Below are 12484 nucleotides of genomic sequence, written 5' to 3'. Positions count from 1 at the left end.
TACAGTGAGGGGTGTGGGGTATATCAGAGTGTTGTTGTGGTTCTGTTCGCCAAGCTGGGAATTTGGTGTGCCATTGATTTGTCCATGCGTTCACCCATCTCTGGACCCATAGCAGAAGCGATAATGCAAAGATTAGAACAAACAGTCTTACCGCAAATTCAACCCAAACTCTGGGTCAGATATGTGGATGACACCTTTGTAATCATTAAAAACACAGAAATAGAGAACACACCCCGGATCATCAACGCCACACTCACAGGAATCCGATTCACTAGAGAGGAAGAAAAGGACAACTAACTCCCATTCCTAGACGTGATGGTACAGAGAACACCGAACGGAGAATTCAACACAAAGGTATACAGGAAAACCACACACACAGACCAAGTCTTAAACTACGAAAGCAACCACCCCAACACACACAAACGAAGTTGCAACAAGACACTGTTCAAAAGAGCCACAACACACTGCAGCACGCCAGAAATGCAAAAAGAGGAAGAAGAACACCTCTACAATGTATTCGCCAAAAACGGATACCTGCGCAATTTCATCAACAGATGCCTAAGGGAAAGACAATGGAATGAGGACATGCCACAACCCAAAGGACTAGCCACACTACCATACATCAAGAGCATTTCTGAACTGACAGCCAGACTACTGCGACCACTAGGACTCATAACAGCACACAAACCAACAGCCACTCTCAGACAACAACTCACCAGAACGAAGGACCCGATACCCAGCATGAGCAAAACCAACGTAGTGTACAAAATCCCATGCAAGGACTGCACAAAAGACTACATAGGACAAACAGGAAGACAGCTAACGATCTGTATCCATGTACACCAACTAGCCACGAAACCACACGACCAGCTATCCTTAGTAGCCACACACGCAGGTGACAAGCAACATGAGTTCAACTGGGACAACGCTACTATTATAGGACAAGCCAAACAGAGAACAGCCAGGGAATTCCTAGAGGCATGGCACTCATCCACAGATTCAATCAACAAGCACATCGACCTGGACCCTATATACCGACCACTGCAACGGACAGCTGGAACTGACAACCGGAAGCGGCAGATTCAAACCACTATAAATGCCGGAGGAAACATCACAGAAGCGCTTCACAGGAGGTTCCCAAGCACTGAGGATGTCACCTAGAGAGGGGACGAAACGTCTGCAACACAAATTCCCAGCTCGGCGAACAGAACCACAACAACGAGCACCCAAGCTACAAATCTTCTCACAAACATTGTATATCAGAGTGTTACAGTGAAGGGTGTGGGGTATATTAGAGTGTTACAATGAGGGGTGTGGAATATATCAGAGCATCACTAGGAAGGTGTGAAGTATATCAGTGTGTTACAGTGAGGGGTGCGGGGTATACCAGAGTGTTACAGTGAGGGGTGAGGGGTATATCAAGGTGTTACAATGAGGGGTGAGGGGTAGATCATAGTGTTACAGTGAGGAGTGGGCTATATCAGGGTGTTACAGTGTGGGGTAAGGGGTATATCAGAGTGTTACAGTGATGGGTGCGGGATGTACAAAGCTGTTACAGTGAGGGGTGCGGGGTATACCAGCATGTTACAGTTAGGGGTGCAAGGTATATTGGGGTGTTACAATCTTGGGTGCAGTGTATAACAGAGTGCTACAGTGATGGGTGCGGGATATATCAGTGTGTTACAGTGAGGGGTACGGTAAATATCAGGGTGGTACAGTGAGGGGTGTGGGGTATATCAGTGTTATAGTGAGGGGTGCTGGGTATATCAGGGTGTTGGAGGGATGTGGGATATTTCAGGGTTATAGTGAGAGGTGTGGGGTATATCAGAGTGTTACAGTGAGGGATGTGGGGTATATCAGAGTGTTACAGTGAAGAGTGTGTGGCATTTCAGAGTGTTATAGTGAGGGGTGTGGGTTATATCAGGGTAACAGTGAGGGGTGTGGGGTATATCAGAGTGTTACAGTGAAGGGTGTGTGGCATTTCAGAGTGTTATAGTGAGGGGGGTGGGTTATATCAGTGTTACAATGATGGGTGCTGGGTATATCAGTGTGTTACAGTGAGGGGTGTGGGATGTATCAAGCTGTTACAAAGAGGGGTGCCGGGTATACCAGCATGTTACAGTTAGGGGTGCAGAGTATATCGGGGTGTTACAATCTTGGGTGCAGTATATATCAGAGTGTTACATTAATGGGTGCGGACTATATCAGTGTGTTGCAGTGAGGGGTATGGTGTATATCAGGGTGTTACAGTGAGGGGTGTGGGATATATCAGTGTTACAGTGAAGGGCATGTGGCATTTTAGAGTGTTATAGTGAGGGGTGTGGGTTATATCAGTGTGTTACAGTGAGGGGTGTGGGATGTATCAAGCTGTTACAAAGAGGGGTGCCGGGTATACCAGCATGTTACAGTTAGGGGTGCAGAGTATATCGGGGTGTTACAATCTTGGGTGCAGTATATATCAGAGTGTTACATTAATGGGTGCGGACTATATCAGTGTGTTGCAGTGAGGGGTATGGTGTATATCAGGGTGTTACAGTGAGGGGTGTGGGATATATCAGTGTTACAGTGAAGGGCATGTGGCATTTTAGAGTGTTATAGTGAGGGGTGTGGGTTATATCAGTGTGTTACAGTGAGGGGTGTGGGTATATCAGAGTGATACAGTGACGGATGTGGCGTATATCAGGGAATAATGGTGAGGGGTGTGGGGTATATCAGTGTGTTACAGTGAGGCATGTGGGGTATATCAGAATGTTACAGTGAGGGGTGTGGGGTATACCAGGGTGTTACAGTGAGGCATGTGGGGTATATCAGTGTGTTACAGTGAGGGGTGCGGGGTATACCAGAGTGTTACAGTGAGAGGTGTGGGGTATTTCAGAGTGTTACAGTGAGGGGTGTGGGGTATATCAGTGTGTTACAGTGAGGGGTACGGTGTATATCAGGGTTTTACAGTGAGGGGTGAAGGGTATACCAGTGTTATTTTGAGGGGTGCTGGATATATCAGGGTGTTGGAGGGATGTGGGATATATCAGGTTTACAGTGAGGCATGTGGGGTAGATCAGAGTATTACAGTGAAAGGTGTGTGGCATTTTAGAGTGTTATAGTGAGGGGTGTGGGTTATTTCAGTGTTACATTGAGGGGTGAGGGGTATATCAGAGTGTTACAGTGAGGAGTGAGGGGTATACCAAGGTGTTACAGTGAGGGGTGTGAGGTATATTGGCATGTTATAGTGAGGGGTTTGGGGTATATCAAGGTGTTACAGTGAGGGGTGAGGGGTATATCAGAGGGTTATAGTGAGGGGTGAGGGGTATATCAAGGTGTTACAGTGAGGGGTGTGAGGTATATTGGCATGTTATAGTGAGGGGTGTGGGGTATATCAGAGTGTTACAGTGAGGGATGTGGGGTATATCAGTGTGTTACAGTGAGGGATGTGGGGTATATCAGTGTGTTACAGTGAGGGGTGTGGGGTATATCAGGGTGTTACAGTGAGGGGTGAAGGGTATATCAGTGTTATATTGAGGGGTGCTGGATCTATCAGGGTATTGGAGGGATGTGGGATATATCAGGGTTATAGTGAGGGGTGTGGGGTATATCAGAGTGTTACAGTGAAGGGTTTGTGGCATTTCAAGGTGTTATAGTGAGGGGTGTGGGTTATATCAGTGTTACAGTGAGTGGTGTGGGGTATATCAGAGTGTTACAGTGAGGGGTGTGGGATATTTCAGAGTGTTACAGTGAGGGGTGTGGGATACATCAGTGTGTTACAGTGAGGCATGTGGGGTATATCAGTGTGTTACAGTGAGAGGTGTGGGGTATTTCAGAGTGTTACAGTGAGGGGTGTGGGATATATCAGTGTGTTACAGTGAGGGGTGTGGGATACATCAGTGTGTTACAGTGAGGCATGTGGGGTATATCAGTGTGTTACAGTGAGAGGTGTGGGGTATTTCAGAGTGTTACAGTGAGGGGTGTGGGATATATCAGTGTGTTACAGTGAGGGGTGTGGGATACATCAGTGTGTTACAGTGAGGCATGTGGGGTATATCAGTGTGTTACAGTGAGAGGTGTGGGGTATTTCAGAGTGTTACAGTGAGGCATGTGGGATATATCAGTGTGTTACAGTGAGGGGTGAGGGGTATATCAGAGGGTTACAGTGAGGGGTGAGGGGTATATCAAGGTGTTACAGTGATGGGTGCGGGGTATATCAGTGTTATATTGAGGGGTGCTGGATATATCAGGGTGTTGGAAGGGTATGGGATATATCAGGGTTACAGTGAGGCATGTGGGGTAGATCAGAGTGTTAACAGTGAAGGGTGTGTGGCATTTCAGAGTGCTACAGTGAGGGGTGTGGGGTATATCAGAGTGATACAGTGAGGGATGTGGCGTATATCAGGGAATAATGGTGAAGGGTGTGGTGTTTTTCAGAGTGTTACAGTGAGAGGTGTGGGGTATTTCAGAGTGTTACAGTGAGGGGTGTGGGATATACCAGACTGTTACAGTGAGGGGTGTGGGGTATATCAGTGTGTTACAGTGAGGCGTGTGGGGTATATCAGAATGCTACAGTGAGAGGTGTGGGGTATTTCAGAGTGTTACAGTGAGGGGTGTTGGGTATATCAGTGTGTTACAGTGAGGAGTATGGTGTATATCAGGGTGTTACAGTGAGGGGTGAGGGGTATATCAGTGTTATATTGAGGGGTGCTGGATATATCAGGGTGTTGGAAGGGTATGGGATATATCAGGGTTACAGTGAGGCATGTGGGGTAGATCAGAGTGTTAACAGTGAAGGGTGTGTGGCATTTCAGAGTGTAATAGTGAGGGGTGTAGGTAATATCAGTGTTACAGTGAGGGGTGTGGGGCATATCAGAGTGTTACAGTGAGGGGTGTGGGGTGTATCACGCTGTTACAGTGAGGGGTGCCTGGTATACCAGCATGTTAGAGTTAAGGGTGCAGGGTATATTGGGGTGTTACAATCTTGGGTGCAGTGTATATCAACCACCCCGTAGCCCAACACTTCAACTCCCCCTCCCACTCCACCAAGGACATGCAGGTCCTTGGACTCCTCCATCGCCAGACTATGGCAATACGACGGTTGGAGGAAGAGCGCCTCATCTTCCGCCTAGGAACCCTCCAACCACAAGGGATGAACTCAGATTTCTCCAGTTTCCTCATTTCCCCTCCCCCCACCTTGTCTCAGTCAAATCCCTTGAACTCAGCACCGCCTTCCTAACCTGCAATCTTCTTCCTGACCTCTCCGCCCCCACCCTTCTCTGGCCTATCACCCTCACCTTGACCTCCTTCCACCTATCGCATTCCCAATGCCCCTCCCCTAAGTCCCTCTTCCCTACCTTTTATCTTAGCCTGCTGGACACACTTTCCTCATTCCTGAAGAAGGGCTGATGCCCGAAACGTCGATTCTCCTCTTCCTTGGATGCTGCCTGACCTGCTGCGCTTTTCCAGCAACACATTTTCTGCAGTGTATATCAGAATGTTACAGTGATGGGTGCTGGGGAAATCAGAGTGTTGCAGTGAGGGGTACGGTGTATATCAGTGTGTTACAGTGAGGGGTGTGGAGTGTATCAAGCTGTTACAATGAGGGGTGTCGGGTATACCAGCAGGTTACAGTTAGGGGTGCACGCTATATCAGGGTGTTACAATCTTGGGTGCAGTGTATATCAGCGTGTTACATTAATGGGTGCGGTGTATATCAGGGTGTTACAGTGAGGGGTGTGGGATATATCAGGGTGTTACAGTGAGGTTTGTGGGGTCTATCAGAGTGTTACAGTGAGGGGTGTGGGTATATCAGAGTGATACAGTGAGGGGTGTGGGGGTATATAAGGGAATAATGGTGAGGGGTGTGGTGTATATCAGTGTGTTACAGTGAGGGGTGCTGGGTATATCTGAGTTACAGAGAGAGGTGCTGGGTATATCAGGGAGTTACAGTGAGAGGTGCTGGGTATATCAGGGAGTTACAGTGAGGGGAGCAGGGTATATCAGGGAGTTACAGTGAGGGGTGCTGGGTATATCAGAGAGTTACAGTGAGGGGAGCAGGGTATTTCAGGGAGTTACAGTGAGGGGTGCTGGGTATATCAGGGAGTTACAGTGAGGGGTGCTGGGTATATCAGGGAGTTACAGTGAGGGGTGCTGGGTATATCAGGGAGTTACAGTGAGGGGTGCTGGGTATATCAGGGAGTTACAGTGAGGGGAGCGGGGTATTTCAGGGAGTTACAGTGAGGGGAGCAGGGTATATCAGAGAGTTACAGTGAGGGGTGCTGGGTATATCAGGGAGTTACAGTGAGGGGTGCTGGGTATATCAGGGAGTTACAGTGAGGGGTGCTGGGTATATCAGGGAGTTACAGTGAGGGGAGCAGGGTATTTCAGGGTGTTACAGTGAGGGGTGCTGGGTATATCAGGGAGTTACAGTGAGGGGTGCTGGGTATATCAGGGAGTTACAGTGAGGGGAGCGGGGTATTTCAGGGAGTTACAGTGAGGGGTGCTGGGTATATCAGGGAGTTACAGTGAGGGGTGCTGGGTATTTCAGGGAGTTACAGTGAGGGGTGCTGGGTATATCAGGGAGTTACAGTGAGGGGTGCTGGGTATATCAGGGAGTTACAGTGAGGAGAGCAGGGTATTTCAGGGTGTTACATGAGGACTGCTTCTGTGTTAGTCTTTCTCTATTTCCCTCAAATGGCTGCCCACTCTTTTACCTTGTCTGTCTCCTTTCTTCTGACCTTCTGTGTCTCTGTCACTGTCCCTGTGTTTCTCTCCCTTTTGCCCTGTTCTCCCTCTACTTCTAACCTTCTCTTTCTGTCTTTCTTTCCTTCGGACTCACTGTTATTCTGATTCTCTTTCCCCATGTCCTTCTTGCTCTCTCTCTTCCCTTCTCTCTCACTTGCTTGTGATTCTAACTCGCAATCAAGAGGTGTTTTCAGCTAGAGAACAGATAACATTGTTTGATTTTGATAATTTTGTGTATCTGACGATATGTCAAGCATGTTCTGATGTTATTGTGTTACTCTGCCCTCTGGAGGCTTGGTCGTTAGTGAAAAGTTGTTTGTGTCGACCAGAGAGAAGAGAATCAAAACTGACCATCGCATTGTCCGAGACAAGGAAACTGTAGATGCTGGAATCCAAGGGAGACAGGCAGGAGACTGGAGGAACACAGCAAGCCAGGCAGCATCGAGAGGTGGAGAAGTTATCGTTTTGTGTGTCACCCTTCTGCATTGCAATGTCTGGGCAGGACAATGGAGATACGGGGCAGATCTAGGCTACAGACTGAGGCAGTGGAGGTGAGGGCTAGGATCCTGACGGGACAGGACACACACACAGACACAGACAAATACACACACACACACACACCATACACGCACACACATACCACACCCACACGCACCACACGCGCACACACACAGACACAGACAAATACACACACACACACACACACATCATACACGCACACACATACCACACCCACACGCACCACACACGCACACACACAGACAAATACACACACACAACACAGACAGAGACAAATACACAGACACAGACAAATACACACACAGACACAAATACACACACCACACACACAGACAAATACAAACACCACACAGACACAGACAAATACACACACACACATGCACACACAGACAAATACACACACAGACACACACAAAAACACACACCACACACACAGACAAATACACACACAGACACAGACAAATACACACACACACACACATCATACACGCACACACATACCACACCCACACGCACCACACGCGCACACACACAGACACAGACAAATACACACACAGACACAGACAAATACACACACCACACACACAGACAAATACAAACACCACACAGACACAGACAAATACACACACACACGCACACACAGACAAATACACACACAGACACACACAAAAACACACACCACACACACAGACAAATACACACACAGACACAGTCAAATACAAACACCACACGCACACACACAGACAAATATACACACATATATGATTGGGATGGAGATGTTACAATGATCAGATGAAGAGATGTCCATGAGAGGGAAAATAAAGTGAAAGAGGAAAATAAATGCAGAGCCTGTAATATTCCAATAAAAGCCGTGAACTTTGAGGTGGTAGGAAGACAGGAATGTTGTGACATTACAATCACCAAGGAAAAGATGCTGCCCTAACTAATCAAGCTGTGGACTGACGCTCGGCCCCTGCATCCTGATTGGCTCCTCCCTAAAATATGTCACTAAATAGATTGTACAGGTGATGCTAATCTTTTCAAAATTCACAAGGTTTTGGCAATGTTCCATCAGACTTGGAAGAAACAAATAAACTATCCTATTCAAGAAGGGAGGCAGGCAGATGAAAAGAAAGAATAGGCTCATTAGCCTGACACCTGTCATAGGGATGGTGTTAGAATTAATCATTAAAGAGGTTATAGCTGAGTACTTGGATAAACACACAGTATTTGAGAAGAGTAAGCATGGTTTTGTTGAAGGGAAATCATGTTACACCAATTTAGAATCCCTACAGTACAGGGAGAGACCATTTGGCTCATTGGGTCTGCACTGACCTTCCAAAAAGTATCATCCCATACACACTCACTCACTATGATTTAGCATGACCAATTCATCTAACCTACACATCTTGGAACTGTAGGAGGAAACCAGAGCAACCCACACAGACACAGGGAGAATGTGCAAACTCCACACAGACAATCACCGGAGGCTGGAATTGAACACGGATCCGTGGTGCTTTGAGATAGCAGTACTAACCACTGAGCCAACGTGCATTTATTAGACGAGGCGAAAGTGGGTACTGCAGATGCTGGATATTAGAGTCAAGATTTGAGTGGTGCTGGAAAAGCACAGCAGGTCAGGCAGCATCCGAGGAGCAGGAAGATTGATGTTTCGGGCAAAAGCCCTTCATCAGGAATGAGATGTGTGAATAAAATGAGTGCATTTATTAGAGTCTGTTGGAATTCTTTGATGGTGTAACATGCGTTGTGGATAAAGGGTAACCTTTCGATGTACTGGATTTGCATTACCAGAAGGCATTTGACAAGGTTCCACATATCATCTAATTGCGCAAAGTTTAAGCTCATGGTGTAAAGGGTAACGTATTAACATGGATTGAAAGTTGGCTAGCTGCCGGAATTCAGAGGTCTGTTTCTCATTGGCAGGATGTGACAAAAGAAATCGCACAGGCTTCTGTGTTGGGACAGCTAACTTCTTACGATTTATATCAATGACTTAGATATGGGGAGTGAAGGCATGGAGGCTAAAAGCATAGACAACACCAAGATGTGGGGAAGAAGGCATAAGAATGCTGCAGACAAATATAGGTAGGTTGTGGGAATGGGTAAAAATAATGCCAGGTAGTGGGAAAATGCAAAGTTGTTTACTTTGGCAGGAAGAGTATTACTTAAACAGAGAATTTCAAGAGACAGAGCGCTCTGGGTGTTCTAGTGCAGGGGTGACAATGATTTAGAATGTAGGCACAGCAAGTACTCAAGAAGAATACTCTAATTTCTTATGAAAGGAATTGAACGTACAATAGAGGAGGTTAGGCTTCAGTTATACACAATATTGGTGACACGCATCTCAAATACTGTGTGCAGTTCTGGCCTCCTGCAATAAGGCGATGTGTAAATGCATTGTTGGTGGTTCAGAGGAGATTTACTTATTAATACCTGGAATGAATCTGTTGTCTTACAAGGCAAGATTGGACTGATCAGGCTTGTTTCCACTAAGGTTTATGAGAATAAGAGTTAGGGTTAGACTAAGACTTGATTAGAGTGCATAAGATCCTGAATGGCCTTGCATTGTGGACGTGGAAATGACTTTTCTTCATGTGGGTCTGTCCAGATCTATTTAAAAATTCAGGTCACCCTTTTCGGACAGAGATGAGGAAGATATTTTTTCTCTCAGATGGGTTGTATGACTTTGGAACTCTCTGTCTTAGAACACAGTGGAGCTCAGGCCATTCAGTGTTTCTGAAGCAGAGGTAGATAGATTCTGGATAGGCAAGGAACGAGGTTATTGGCGGTGGATGGGAATGTGGAAGATCAGCCATGACCTTAATGAGTGGCAGATTAATTTCGAGAGGCCGAATGTCCTACGTCTGTTTGTCTGACCGGGCAGCTGTGGTCGGTGGGGAGCATTTCACTCTTAGTTTGAGGAAGGCAGGTTCAAGAGCCACTCCAGAGACTTAAGCAGAAAATGTAGGCAGACCCATTGAGTGCAGCACTGAGGCAGTGCCACACTGTCCCATCTGTGGTGGGGTGCTAAACACCAGCTCCTTCCTGCTCTTTCAGGTGGGTGTAACCTATCCCACGGTCCTACTTAGAGTCATAGAGTCAAGTCCATCCTGTGCAGGGCCAACGTTTCCTGCTCACTTACCATCACTGATTAACGGACCTCTCCCTGATTGTCTTTTATGGGATCCTGCTGCCCTACCAATAAGCAGCCACATGGTGGCAGCAATTACTTTGCAGAATCCCTTGGAGTTAAATGGAAGGAAAACAAAGTGCAACTATTAATCCTTCAGGCTGCGGCATTTGATACAATCTGGTGAGGAAATGTCGGCCAGCTCCCCTCTTTTTCAGTTTCCTCAGTTCATTGAACCCAGGATCACAGAATCCTTACAGTGTGGAAGAAGGCCATTCGGCCCATCGAGTCCACACCAAAGATACGCCCAGCCTATCCCTGTAACCCTGTATTTCCCATGGCCAATCCACCTAACCTAAACATTTTTGGACTGTGGAAAGAAGTCGGAGCACCTGGTTAGGGAGGTAAATGATTTTAAATTCTCTTTAGCCACAATCCTTTATAAGAGTTCCTCACCTTAAATGGGCAGTCCCTTATTTTTCAACAGTGACCTGTAGTTTTCCATGTAGGCCAGACCAGGTAGATATGGCAGATTCAAGGCAGATTCTAACTGTTCAAGATGGCGGCACATTAAGATGCTCCAGTCGGAGCTCCTCTGCTTGCCAACTCCTTTTCGCTTTTGTTTCCCCTCTTTGCAGCAGTTTTTCACCCCACCCCAGCTGAGTCCCGGAGTGGGGAGCAGGATGAGAGTGGGCCGAGCCTTGGGCTGGAGCCCAGAGTGAGGCCGGATGGAGGCAGCTTAGCCTCATGTTCTGAAGGATTATAAGTTGAGTACTTTACAGACAGTCTTTAATCACATTCTGGACTTTTATACTCTGTATTCCCATGCAAGCCTTTCTTTTTACTATTTCAACTCTGTGACAAGACATAAAGTATCTCTACCTAGGTACCATTGTACCTGAGGTGGCACGGAGAGGCGATATTACGAATTTTTCACTGCATTCATTCAAGTACCTGGGACAATGAAGGCTAATCTTTCCTTTCCTACAAGTGTTACGCTGATGGTTCTATTTGAGCTATGAAACAGGAATGTCTGGGGAAACTCTGCACTTCCAGCAGCATCTGTAGGAAGAAAGGTAAAAACAATGACTGCAGATGCTGAAAACCAAATACTGGATTAGTGGTGCTGGAAGAGCACAGCAGTTCAGGCAGCATCCAACGAGCAGCAAAATCGACGTTTCGGGCAAAAGCCCTTCATCAGGAATAAAGGCAGTGAGCCTGAAGCGTGGAGAGATAAGCTAGATTCTGTAGGAAGAAAGGAAGAAAGCAGAGCTAAACTTTTTCAGTGCAGTGACTCTTCATCAGAATGAAATGTGGAAGGCATTGCCTGGAAATGTGGCAGAGGCAGGTTCAATGGAGGTATTCATGAAGACATTGGATGGTTATTTGGATAAAAGTAAGATGCAAGGGTCCGGGGGAAAGGCAGGTGATTGGCACGAGGTAATGATGCTCTTTAATGAGCCAGTGTAGGCACAATAGACTGAATGGCTTCCTTCCACACAGTTCCATGGTTGTATGCTCCAGCTATCTCCTCTAAATCCCCTCTGCTACAATATCCCATAAAGCCATTAGAAACAGGAGTGGGAGTAGGCTGTTCGGCCCCTCGAGGCATAAGTGAGGACTGCAGATGCTGGAAATCAGAGTCTAGATTAGAGTGATGCTGGAAAAGCACAGCCGGTCAGGCAGCATCCGAGGAACAGGAAAATCGACATTTTGGGCAAAAGCCCTGTTCGGCCCCTCGAGCCTGTTCTGCCAATCAGTCAGATCATGACTGATCCTAGGGATTGATTACATTCTTCTCGAACAAAAAGCAGTCAGTAATCAATCAGTAAAATATAACTTTTCAATAACTTATTCCAGGAGGTGCCTGTTACTTTAAAACAGATTATTACAGGGTAGCCCCTCCTATTCTAATTGAATATTAATCTATGTAAAACAGGATATTGACGGTAGAACGATGTGATTGGTCAATAGTGCCGGCATGTTGCCGAATCACTCGCCTTTCATTGGTCAATTGTTGTATCAATCAAACCCATGCCTGGAACTGATTGGTTGAAAACAATGATACAATTTCCTTCCGGATGCTGA

The sequence above is a fragment of the Chiloscyllium punctatum genome, chromosome 24 (genome assembly GCF_047496795.1).
Source record: "Chiloscyllium punctatum isolate Juve2018m chromosome 24, sChiPun1.3, whole genome shotgun sequence".
In the NCBI taxonomy this organism is placed as follows: domain Eukaryota; kingdom Metazoa; phylum Chordata; class Chondrichthyes; order Orectolobiformes; family Hemiscylliidae; genus Chiloscyllium; species Chiloscyllium punctatum.
Note: the sequence above shows the minus strand (reverse complement) of the source record.